Genomic DNA, 11,977 nt, shown 5'->3' on the forward strand with positions numbered 1-11,977 from the left:
GAGAGAGAGAGAGAGAGAGAGAGAGAGAGAGAGAGAGAGAGAGAACGAACGATTCCCGATCGGCATGTCGTTGGGCCGGGCGACCATCCACACCTCGCCAGGAGAGGCATCATTCGCGCGCATGCAGGCCAGTGGGCGATTCGCCGAGCGGCTAGACATCCCAACAACAACTACTGCACTACTACTGCCCCTCCTCTACTACTACTAATACCACTACTGCAACAAACTCCAACATACACCTACGGCTACTCTCTGCTTACGTGGAGTCGGTCCTGGAAGAGGTCTGGAGAGCCTCTAGCTCCAGAGCCCGGAGGTGCGACAATGTTCGGCGATTTATTTCCGATGACTATCTTGGCGGCTCGGGACGTGACGAGAGAAGGCGGCGGTGGTGGAATGGAAGAGAGGTATAGGAGGGAAGGGCGAGGGGAGGCTTGTCTGCCGCGGCGGCGGCAGGTTGCCTGCCTGCCCGTGAAGATCCTTATCACCGCTCAAACACATGACGTATCGGCGCCCGCTGAGGCGTGGCCACTGCTGATAACAGCAGACTTTACATCCGGCCTGCAAATTGCTACCCAAATCGTCTTTTTCTGCCCCAAAAGATGAATTTTGACACACACGCACACTAGCACGCGCTCGCGCGAACACACACCCGTATGGCTTGCTATAGGGTTATTCTGTCATAAGTTTGTCGTTTGATAACGACATACATACGGCACACGTAGGACGAACAAACGCAGAAAGTACGACACAGCAACTGCCAAAAAACGACAAACCAAGTCGTCGTAGGTTTGTCGTTTTTAGTATGGTAATTTTGTCTTCAAAACGACACTTTTCACGCCAAAATAACGACAAACAAACTACAAAATGATCTCTACGGCGGAAAAAAAGGCAGCCCGGACGGGAGGCGAACCTCTGACCATGCGGTTCAGAACCCGACGCCCGAACACGCTTGGCCAAAGCGGATTCGTGGTAGGAGGCGTGCGGGTGTTCCCTCTAGTGCTGCAGCAGACATCTGCGACTATCACCACATACGTGAGTGTTTGTACAAAATGCGGAACTACCGAAAAGGCATTACCCGTTGTAAAGCACGGTAGCGGAGGTCGTGTGGCATCATCAGCCCATGGCGGCAGTCCTTTGACGAGATCACAGATAGTACAACACTCTGATCGGGTTGGATGAAAATCAAAGTCGCAGCCGTGCCTACTGCGGCACTAGAGGGGACACCCGCACGCCTCCTACCACGAATCCGCTTTGGCCAAGCGTGTTCGGGCGTCGGGTTCTGGACCGCATGGTCAGAGATTCGACTCCCGTCCGAGCTGCCTTTTTTTCCGCCGTAGAGATCATTTTGTAGTGTGTTTGTCGTTATTTTGGCGTGAAAAGTGTCGTTTTGAAGACAAAATTACCATACTAAAAACGACAAACCTACGACGACTTGGTTTGTCGTTTTTTGGCAGTTGCTGTGTCGTACTTTCTGCGTTTGTTCGTCCTACGTTTGCCGTTTGTATGTCGTTATCAAACGACAAACTTATGACAGAATAACCCTATAGCAAGCCATACGGGCATACACACACTTTTGTGCGCGTCTTAGTAAAGTTTCGAGCATTTCTCATTGGTTCGGTATACATCCTTATCAGGTCCGCGCCCCGCTGAACAGGACGCGCGGCACGCGCCCCGCAGCGAGGCTCGGCCGGGTCGCTCAGGCCCCCAGCCTCGCCGAAGCGCGCGCCAGCGATGTAGATCACATATTTTGCATTTCCAGAGATGACAAGGTCCAGCCACCGCCGCCGGGCCGGCCGCACCGGGGCGCACCGAGCGGCCAGGAAGGCGTGTCGCCGAGCCGGACCGTTGGCGCGCGCGCAAGGCGCAGTTGACAACGTTACTGCGATTGCGAAACCTCTTTCGCCCGGCCCCTGAACCCAACACGAGATTATTCATTCAGATTGAAGTGCGGCATAAAAAGCGCGTGCCTAAGTTTTCCAGTAAGGAAAAAAATCCACGACAAACACAGAATCGAGTTACCCAGTTAAAGTATATGTAGCAAGCTTCGGCGGTTAGAAAATCTAAAATATTTTTGCCACTTTTCATGCATGACAGGAATCCAGGGATTGATTTCATCGGGCATCCATTCCATTAAGGTTTATCCAGAGAGTGCGCCCGTCCGTCATTCGCCGTTACGAAACTGCCAAGTTCAGACCAATGCAAGCTCCAGAGGCGCCTGATAGGTAGGCAACACCTCAGCCGCAGTGCACGCGTGTACTGCGGGGTGGCCTACCCCTAGTTTCACAGGCGCCAGGAGGCTCCCGTTACGTAACTTGCCAAATGAATAGCTGTCAAAAAAACGGGCGTACTTACTGGGCGATCTCTTAGGCCATTTAAAGATTGGCCGTACCAAGACAAGCTGTCGAGTCCGCCGGACCACAAAGAGCTACAAGCGACCCATAGCAGGACTCAAAGGTAAGACCCGGAGGACCTGGAGGACCTGGAGCACCAGCAGACCCGGAGGGCACTGCGCTGTCGGTGGGCGTAGCCGCGACGTGGCCGGCCGGTGAGTCGTGCAGGGGCGTCTCCGGATGGCTGCGGCAGCGCCCGCGCCTCGGGCCGACTCCGGGTACCTCCAGACCACTGCCGACCTCCTCGAGCATGTTGCCGTCCCGGCTACCTCTGGATACTACTCCGGTGGTGATCGACAGACCTCCGAAAAACCTCTAGCCCCCAATAGGCTCACAAATACCCCCACGTCAAGAGATTTGTCAAGTATTCGGTGGTGAAGAGTGCAGAGGCCACCAAGAAGTTCGCCATCGTGCGCGAAGCAGGAATCGCCGGCGCGTGCTTTTTTATGGGGCCGGGCGTAAATCACGGAGCGTTGCCAGGTATATCTGGCCGGTGCTGCTCGTGGTGGCGCGCCCTAATTCAAAAAGTTCGTTTTGTTCTGCGCCACGCAGCCGCCGCTTGGGGCGCCCGGGAGCGGGCTGCGCGCTGACGGCATCCAGAGGAGAGGGCTCCTCCGGATGCGATGCGTTTTGCAGCCGGCACCGGGACGGCCGAAAATTGCTACGTGCAGCGGCACGGTATAATAATCAGCTGTTTGCATTTCTTTTTCCTGGTGTTTATTTTTTTTGGAGCGCCCTTCCCCAATGGGGAGCCCCTGAGAACGAGTGGTGCTCCGGTTCTGCCGACGTCGCCACGACCATTTTCTCATTACATTTAAGAAGGCGGGATATTTTTTTTCAACTTTTCTGTCGTATTGAAATACTGCACTCGGTCTGCGCACATATCACCCTCTGCCCCCTCCCCAAGCCATCGACACGATTTAAATGACCTCAACACTACGGCACAAAACACAGAAATAAGATTACACTGACCCAGTTTCTGTGTAAGGAGAGGGGGCTCCGGAGGGGCAATCACACATCACTCGCGTTTATAACCGAGTCCATCAGGGTCAACGGCTAGGACAAAAGACGAGCGGTAATAGACAGGCCGGAGGGAGAGAAGGGAGGGGAGTGGGCCACTCCAAGGAGCAGAAGGGAGGGTGAGGAGCCAATAGTAGTGCCGCCAAACTGGACGCCAGCCTGGCTCGGGCCGTGGTCCGATGCCAGACTCAAAGCGACTATTATCGCCTACCATTTTTAATTGCGTGACGCTGCGTATAAGTTCACATTACGATTCCCTTCATATATCGCGCACCCAGTGGTGGGTCCGGCGTCCGGTGCGCGGCATACAAAAGCGCCGGCGATGTATCGAAATAAACGAGACCAGGGCGCGCGAGATCTCGTTCCGTCTGCCGCTCATCGGCTCATCACGGACGGGCGCAGAAAGAAAAAAAAATGCGATAGCCGCAGTAACTATTCCGATTCTCAACCGTCCATATTTTATTTTTAAACTTCCCACCGCGCCACCGCCGTCGGGAAGGAACGCTACAATAGCTTACTCTCCCAAAATCTAGACGACGTAGCAGAGCTGCGGGCGATATCGATATCGCACGCAGCGCCGGGGCGATATCGCTGCGAAGCGGCTGCCTGTGTGGCCAGTCGGCCAGCCGATCGATAGCGAGATATCGTCCGTTAGGACTCCGGGGCAGCCGGGGCCTCACCTCCACACCCTGCCCTACAAAGGGCCTCTCTCAGGCAGCAAAATATAAATTGTAAACAACAAATTTACAATAGAATGACATATGCACGAAGTATATCTTCAAATACTTCAACAAGGCAATAAACCAAAAACATGACTGAGCATCATGTTTTAACTACTTCCTAATTGTTTTTAGAAGTTACTTCCGAAAATTTTCCGATTTTATAAACATGAGGAAATTCTAAAGGCTTCCGAAAGTAAACACAAAAAACAACTGTGAAAATGATGCTTCTCTGGTGGTAGGGGGAAAATGCGAACGATGCATAAAATCGGCCAGCGCTGACGCTCGAGCTGACGCTAAGCGCGCCGTGATCTACGTGAGCTAATGGTATGTTTATGGTGTCCTTGGAGGTCAGCTGGCAGGCGCGCTGGGCGCCGCCGTGGGAACAGCAGACGCACCGCTGGACAATGGTCATACACACACACAGAGTTGCGAAAGGTAATTACTCAAACGAGGTACGCAGCGATAACGAGAAATCGAAACACATAAGAATGGATCAGGTCCCCTGCGTACGATATCAAACTGTTATACAGCAAACAGTTACTGTTGCGCTTCTTGCAACTCGTAACGACGGTATGTGATCCGATCCACAGTGGGACTCCGTTGCGAATTTAAGCTATTTGCTTCGTCATAATAAATAAATAATAATATAAGGCGTTGAGCCGGTAAGAACTAATCACCTTGAGTAAATCGTATAGCAGCTCAGTTACTCGCGAATTTTACGAGCAGCACCTTTTCTCTCGCGCTCTCGCGCGTTCTCGTCTCAATCGCGCAGCATCGCGCGGGGGTAGGTTGCGTGAATGTAGATCAGCGTGCGCTCGTAGAGCACGACGAGCTCCGCACACGAGCTGGTGCCGCCCCTTTACAAGCGGACGAGTCGCTATTTTCACCCGGAGCGCCGCGCCTTCGCCTAACAACACCAATAAGGGTAGCGCGAGATGTGTCCATTCGTAAAATGGAATGGTGCTGCGTCTGGCGGCGTTCAGGCACACGCGCGGTACGTCCAACATCGGCCATCTCCCACTTTTCTCTCTCTCTCTCGCTACTGGCGAAAAAAAAAGAAGACAGAAACCGGCGCCTATCGCTCGCGCCTATTTCCGGTGTGAAATGTTGAGCAGCAACACCGGAGCCCTTGGCAGAGAAATGCCCACCGACGGCCCTACCGCCGCTGCCTGGGAGCGCTGTTTTTCAATCGTCCGTTTTACACCCCTCCCCTCCAAATCTTTCAAACAAACAGCAGACTTTATCCAACGCCTGTTTCAATTGGAAAACAAGTTAACGTAACAGACTTGCAGTCTTACTAGCAAGTTACGAGCGTAAAGCAAGCAATTCTTTAGAGGCTGCTCGCTGCTTTCTCATTTTCAAGTGAAGGTTTATGTGACCTGTAGTCTCTTGTCATTTGTGAATTTCCTTTGTTTCTTTTGCCTTTTTTGCAGTGGTCTGGTTTGAATAGCGTTCAATAATCATATTTCCGAGTCACGGCATGTAAATGCAAGGAAGGTGGCGGATGGCCTGGCGCGGGCGCGGCGGGGCGGGGTGGGAGCTTGCATTGTAAAACAACACAGATAACATCGGGACACGAGGGCTGCTGCGGGTGGCAAGCAGGCGGCCGGGGCGTGGCGGGGCGTGGCGCGGCGATCCGCGGCGGGGGCACCCTCGGGCGAGGGAGTCACCCGCACACAGGTGCGGTCGGGACCCCAAAGGGGGCTCAGCGGGGAGCGCCGCCCGGGGCCCGCTCCGGTGGGTGACCACTCCCATTCCTTGTGCTCTCCATCAGTTTAACGTATAGAAACAGGGGTATCCGTCAGCCTGCACGGCCTTTATGGCCTAGCACTGCCAAAAGCTAATAATAAATCCATAGTGTGGACTCATTCTGCGATTCGTCTTGCCGTCCCGTCCCGTTAGTCACAAGGAGAAGTTTCAAGGAGGCAGAGGAGAAACCAGGCCAAAAGTGGCTTCACAGTAGAGAAAAATTCCTTCATTCGTTGTTCTGATAGTTCGCAGTCCGTGGCAAGTCCTTGTTTTCTAAGCATTTTCATCGGTATATTAGGGGTGCTCCAAGGCATCCCATGGGCAGCTGCGCAAGCTTATAGGGTGGGTGTAAAACGCACGAGTTATCAGTGGAGTGCCGCACAGGCATCCACACAGGCAGCCATAGGCAAGCCACAGAGAGTCGAGCCATAGGCGCAGCAGCCCAGCCGGCCCACATTCCCAGGGAACACACTCCCGCTACCCAACACGTGGTTTCTTCCTCAAAGTTTAGCAGCGGCGCCGTGTGTGAATGTGAATGTGTGCGTGTGTGTGAGCGCGCGCGTGTGTGTGTGGGTGTGTGTGTGCGTGCGGGGCGCACTCTATACCGCGCGAAATAATGTCCACGTCCATTTGCATACCAAAGCGAGCCAGCGGGCAATGGCTCTGCAAAGCAAAGGCGTCCCTACGCACACACACACACACCTCAGTCAGAGCAGTGCGGCCGGTGGCAGTCAGTGTGGCCGTACTGCACTGGGGTAATGATCACTGGGCACGTAGCGCAGTGGGCCTGGTCGCGCGCGCTCCTGGCCTACACGTTCAAAAGCAGAAAAATTAACGATACAGTCGTCCCACCATCCAAGCGGCTGTTGTTGCCGATCGCGACACTTCGTGGCTCTCTGACTCGCTCGCTGCTCCGATAACCGCCGCAGCTGAGGGCCGTTACAGTTACGCCCTAAAATGACAATGTACACACACACACACACACACACACAGTGTCTGCATTAGAGATCCGCATCAAAGCCCCGTCAGAATGGGGCGTATCCACGAAATCTCGCGTGAGAGACATAGACACCCTCATCAGGTGGAGAGGAGGCCGCAAACAGCATTAGTGCGGGCGTGGGGCAGCCCATGAACAGAGAGACTTACACGGTAAAAAATTAAATTTCTCTAGGTTTTACAAGAAACAAAGTAAGAGTTTTAAATTTTAGAATGGAATTATTCTAAGGACAGTACACATCTACGAAGAACTGATGACGGGCCCAAATTGGTCTGTCGTGAATTAACGAATTTTGAATTAAGAAATATATTTTTCACAGTTCACCCAAATGCAGTAGACGTTGCTAAAGCATTCACGTTAAAAACGATGTATCATTTTTTGAGAAGGGAAACTTTGAGGACCTCCCATGTTTGAGGAAAACTCCTCAGATCTTACCTCAGATTTTGAGGAACCTCCTTACACTATATACGCTTTTCTAAAGCGGAAGGGCAGGCTAAAAATAAGAAAAGATCCCACAGTTTTTAAGAGACTTCAACTAATTCAAAGGATCTTTTCTCAAACCAACAGAGTTCCTCACAGTTTTCCGTTTACCCTCAAAAATGAGACATTGTTTATAGCGTGTTGATGGTTTGTAACTGACACGGCTTACTATCTCCAAGAATGTGAGTAGCAAATTCATTCCAGGTGAAATTAAAGAAGTGAGCATTATTAACAGCAAGCGTTTATCAAAATAAGCACGGAATCTTTCAACTTACTTTTAAGAAAAAGGAAAAAACCGCATGATACTCGCAGTCTTAAATTTAACTGAGTTTATAATCCGAACGTATTTACATCGCTCATACTGTGTGTTATTTTCGTGACTATAGACAATGCCGCTACGAGTAACCCGAAGCCAGTGCTCCTACGGCGGCGACGGCGGCCGGATTTGAACCTGGAGCCCACCGGACTGCAATGGACCGTACTGCTCGACACTCAACACCGTGCGTCCGGGCAGCGCGCCTTCGGATCCGCTCTGGATCCGCTCCAGTCAGGTGGGGGTGTGGCAGGGCGGGGCGAGGCGGGGCGGGGATGTTCCCGCTTGTAACCGAACGCCCTCGCCCTGCCGCTGCCTCCCACCGTCAAATCTAGGCGGCCTGATCTCGACGGCCGTGTCGCAGAGAGAGCCGCCCAGGGCACAGGAAAAAATCCAAGCAAACTAAGTCAATTAATCGCAACCGCAAAATGAAGCAGAATTTTCTCACCGATGCGCCAGATGCGTCACACACCCACAGATACGGTAAATGCAAGCATTCAATCAAGAGGGCAAAAGCAATCAACGTCTCTAGAGGTGGGCACTAAATTAGATTTTTATGTTCACAGGTACGACGTCCGCACCGCACACGGCCTTTTATTGGTAGTGCTCAGCTCGCCGTTGTCAGTGCGGTTACCGCATTTAATTTTGCCATTTTCCACGAAAGAGACAAGCAAGCAGGCAAGGCAGGGATGGCATAGGAGGAACAGGACTTTTGAATGAACGCACGCACAGACACACGGGCAGACAGACGGACTCTATATCTCTCTCTTCCCCGCACACGCACACACGCGCGCGCGCGCGCGACAACCCCGTACCGCACTGCAAGGGTCATGAGCTGATAGAGTTATACGCAGGCTCAGACAATAAATTGTGCGTCGCGGCGCGACGGCAGCAGCGGCGGCACCGCCTGCGGAAGGAAAAGATCGGGCCGCCACTGCTGGCATGGCAGCTGCCGCAGCCGCCGCAGCTGCAGCGAACAAACAGCTGATTCGTCCGGCGGGACGTAAAGGGGGCCCCCGGTGCAGTAAATAATGGAGACGAGTCGGCCCGATAGTCCCGCGGTCATGCGCGTTGTTGTTGTTTGTCTCCGGGAAACTGCGCCACACACTGCCAGATGCACTGCATGACGACGCGCAGGGGGTTTTATGCTCTATATGCGTCAGCGCAGGCACAAAAAAAACCACAACAGCAGGTTTTTGCAAGACAACAAGATTGCTCGTGAATTTTGCAGAAACAAATAAAATGCTTACATTTTTATGGATAAAATCTTAGCCATTTCAGGGAGAAATTCTTATTTTTATTTTTTTGTGTGTAGGCGCCGATGAATTTTCTATCTGGAAATTAATAAACCACCGCAGATCGGCGGGTGCCTCGCGTCCCAACATCGATCAGCTTAGTGCCCGCGCGGTGCTGGCGCTGCTGGCGGCGCTGGCGGGGGCCCGTGCAGCAGACCAGCCGAGCCAGCCGTCTCAAATGTTGTGGACAGAAAGAACGCCCGCTGTGTACCGACCTATTCTCTGCGAAGGGTTTATAACCCTGCGAGAAGGCTTCCCCTCCCCGCCCCGCATATGCACCCATCGAGGACCCCACAACTCGCCGCAAGAGGGAGTGTGTGTGTGCCATTTCCTACATATAAATATCCGGGGACCCCATCATCGGCAACACACGGCTGGGAAAATAAAGGCCGCGCGCTGCCGGGACACGAACCTTAATCCCTTTCAGCAAAAGTTCAACAACCATACGCCGGCCGCGGCGTGGCTCGATGGATTTTGCAAGGTTTTTGCACGTCTTTCATTTCACCTTCTCTCTCTCTCTCTCTCTCTCTCTCTCTCTCTCTCTCTCTCTCTCTTCAGAAACGAAACATCTCCCGCCTTCTCTCCATGTAACGCCTCGCCACGTCGACGCTTTGCGCACAAAGTGATTCAGTCCGGTGAGCGTTCCTCTTCCGCGACAAGCAGAGAGCGCGCGACACATTTGAATCAGCCCGCGCGATATGGAGACAAGCGACCCCCCGCCCGCCCTCCACCTTCCGTCAGCCGCCATACCGCCTTCCTGATGCGGGTATACAATCAATTAAAGCGGTAATGAAGAGGGCGGTGGGGTCATTAGTCAGCCGGGGGCGTGGCAGGGCGTGGCGGGGCGTGGCGGGGCGTGGCGGGGCGGAGCGTGGCGCCCGCAAGGACCAAGGACGGCACGACCGCACCTCCGCCACCCCGCCGCCACGATAACCCCCACCACGGAGTGTCCTTGACCGAGCTCACGGGCATGTCCTGCTACACTGCCCATTTAGAAATTTGAAGTTTTGCTCAGTATTTTTTTGAGACCTTCAAATAAAATGTATTACGAATTTCACGTATCTTTATTTTCAAGTGTGGGTAGTTTTCACTGGCTTATTTGCTACGTAAAATGGAAATGAAAAGCAATTGCTTGCACGCGCGGACAATACCAACACCGCTCCGGCCGACTGCCCGCTGCTGCCCTGGCAATGAACCAAAGGCGATCGGTTGCGATTGCAGAGACTTTTTTTGTGAACGCGCAGTCGCGACTTGCACGACTTGACCCCACGAGCGCGGCGCGCCCGTACACCGCACCAGCCGCGGCTAGATTAGAAAAGTGTCCTTGAATCGGAGCATATCTCACCGCTGCGCGTAGACTACAGACCACATTCAGCAGGAAATGACACGCGTGTGGAGTAGTAAACCAAGTCGTCTTGGCGAGCCAAAAAACGGGGACGGAGCAAAATTGCAAGGTATAGCACATAAAACGGAGGTTCTCTCAGATTTCTAATCGACAACACGCACACATCCCGACACAGGTAGCAGCAGAAGAAATTTCACTCATCTCTTTTCCGCATCCTTTACAATTTTCCCCCGATACCATGCTCATGAAAGGCACTTCTTTTTCATGAGGGTTGTATCGTGACCTCCGTCCGGTGCCCTGAGTTGTGACAGCTTAAACAAGGGATGTATATGTCGGCTTGGGAAAAGAACATACGCATACTTGGATGCTTGTGGGCCCCTAGAGGAAGGGGGACGCCCTACGCTGCGTTCCGCTCTGGATGCGTTGCAGCTGTTTATGAAGTGAGGCACAATAACCTGTCTGCTAACAAGCCTTTATCGCTGCTTGTCCGCCGCACGGCGCCGGGCCCCGCCATGCCACACAACGCTGATTGACTTGCCGTGCATTAGACACCACTACCACTATAGCATGTTACCCACATTTTCTCCATGAAATGCCTTTCAAATTATCTCTGCATTTTAAAGCAATACAAAGAGTTCTACTCAGATTGCGTTGACATAAGTAAAAGCGAGCAGCAGATAAAGGGAAAGAGGAAGAAAGAGCCCTTTCGCGTCCAACAAAATTTGCACAGCGGGAAAATGCCAATTTGAAAAAATTACGTCGGCCGAGCAAATACGGAAAAGAGAAAAAAAGAACACTGAGCGCTTCTGCTGAGGTTACTGCCGCTTCTAGTGGTCGTGGCGGCGGCTGCACTGCACTCCGCGGCGCGGGCAAAACGTTAGTGACCGAAGATTAACGCCAAGTGAGACGATCCTATCTGTGCGCCCCGCTGGGGGTCCTGCTCCCGGGCGCCCCAAGGGGGTCCTGCCTGTCGCCAGGCCCGCCGCGTCGGGCAATTCAAAGTAGCGGTAGTTAAGGGCTGAAGGCGCAGCCAGCGCAGCCAGCGCGCTCGCCTCAGCCTTTTCCCCTCACCAAGTTTGGCTCTTGGCTAATTAGCGCTGTAACAAACAGCACTGCGATGGCTTCCACTAACGCCATCAACATTACCTCTGCCGCGCAGCATGTGAAAAAAATATCGCGCAGAGTGTGCAATGTCGTCGAGGATAAACGTCGACTCGTTTTGCAAAAAAGAGATTTGGATCTAACTCCATGATTATATTTTTCTTTTCGCCTGTTTGCAGTGGCAGCTGGCGTGGCGTGGCGCGGTGTCAAGACACACGACGGGACATAAACCCAGCGTCGAACGTTATTGCAATGACAGGCAGAACTCGGCGGTACGGGCCCGAGGGCCCCAGTATTTCCAACGCCGATACAAAGTACTCCTCGGATAACTGAGTACAACAACTTTCCGTGTCGGAATGAACACTCCAAATTCTGATTGCAATTAACTTTCCAGGGCCAGGTAGACAGCGCTGGCACAGCGCGCCCCACCCCGCCGGGCCACGCCACCACGCCACGACTGCAGACCTGGTGGTTGTGCAGTTGTGCACTCCTGTCCTTGCATTCCAAACACGTGTTGGGGGCCTGAACCTACACGAGCTCATTAAGGCACCTCTCTCTCTCTCAC

The 11,977-nt window shown here is 53.1% G+C and overlaps 1 protein-coding gene across 7 annotated transcripts in view; it reads right to left on the reverse strand.

Annotated features, from left to right (window-relative positions):
- Positions 1-11,977, reverse strand: part of LOC113208659 (uncharacterized) — a 199,034-nt gene that overhangs the window by 47,399 nt on the left and 139,658 nt on the right. The gene's annotated exons all lie outside the window — the stretch shown is intronic.

Source organism: Frankliniella occidentalis, unplaced genomic scaffold (genome assembly GCF_000697945.3).
Source record: "Frankliniella occidentalis isolate FOCC.00 unplaced genomic scaffold, Focc_3.1 Scaffold26, whole genome shotgun sequence".
Taxonomy (NCBI): Eukaryota; Metazoa; Arthropoda; class Insecta; order Thysanoptera; family Thripidae; genus Frankliniella; species Frankliniella occidentalis.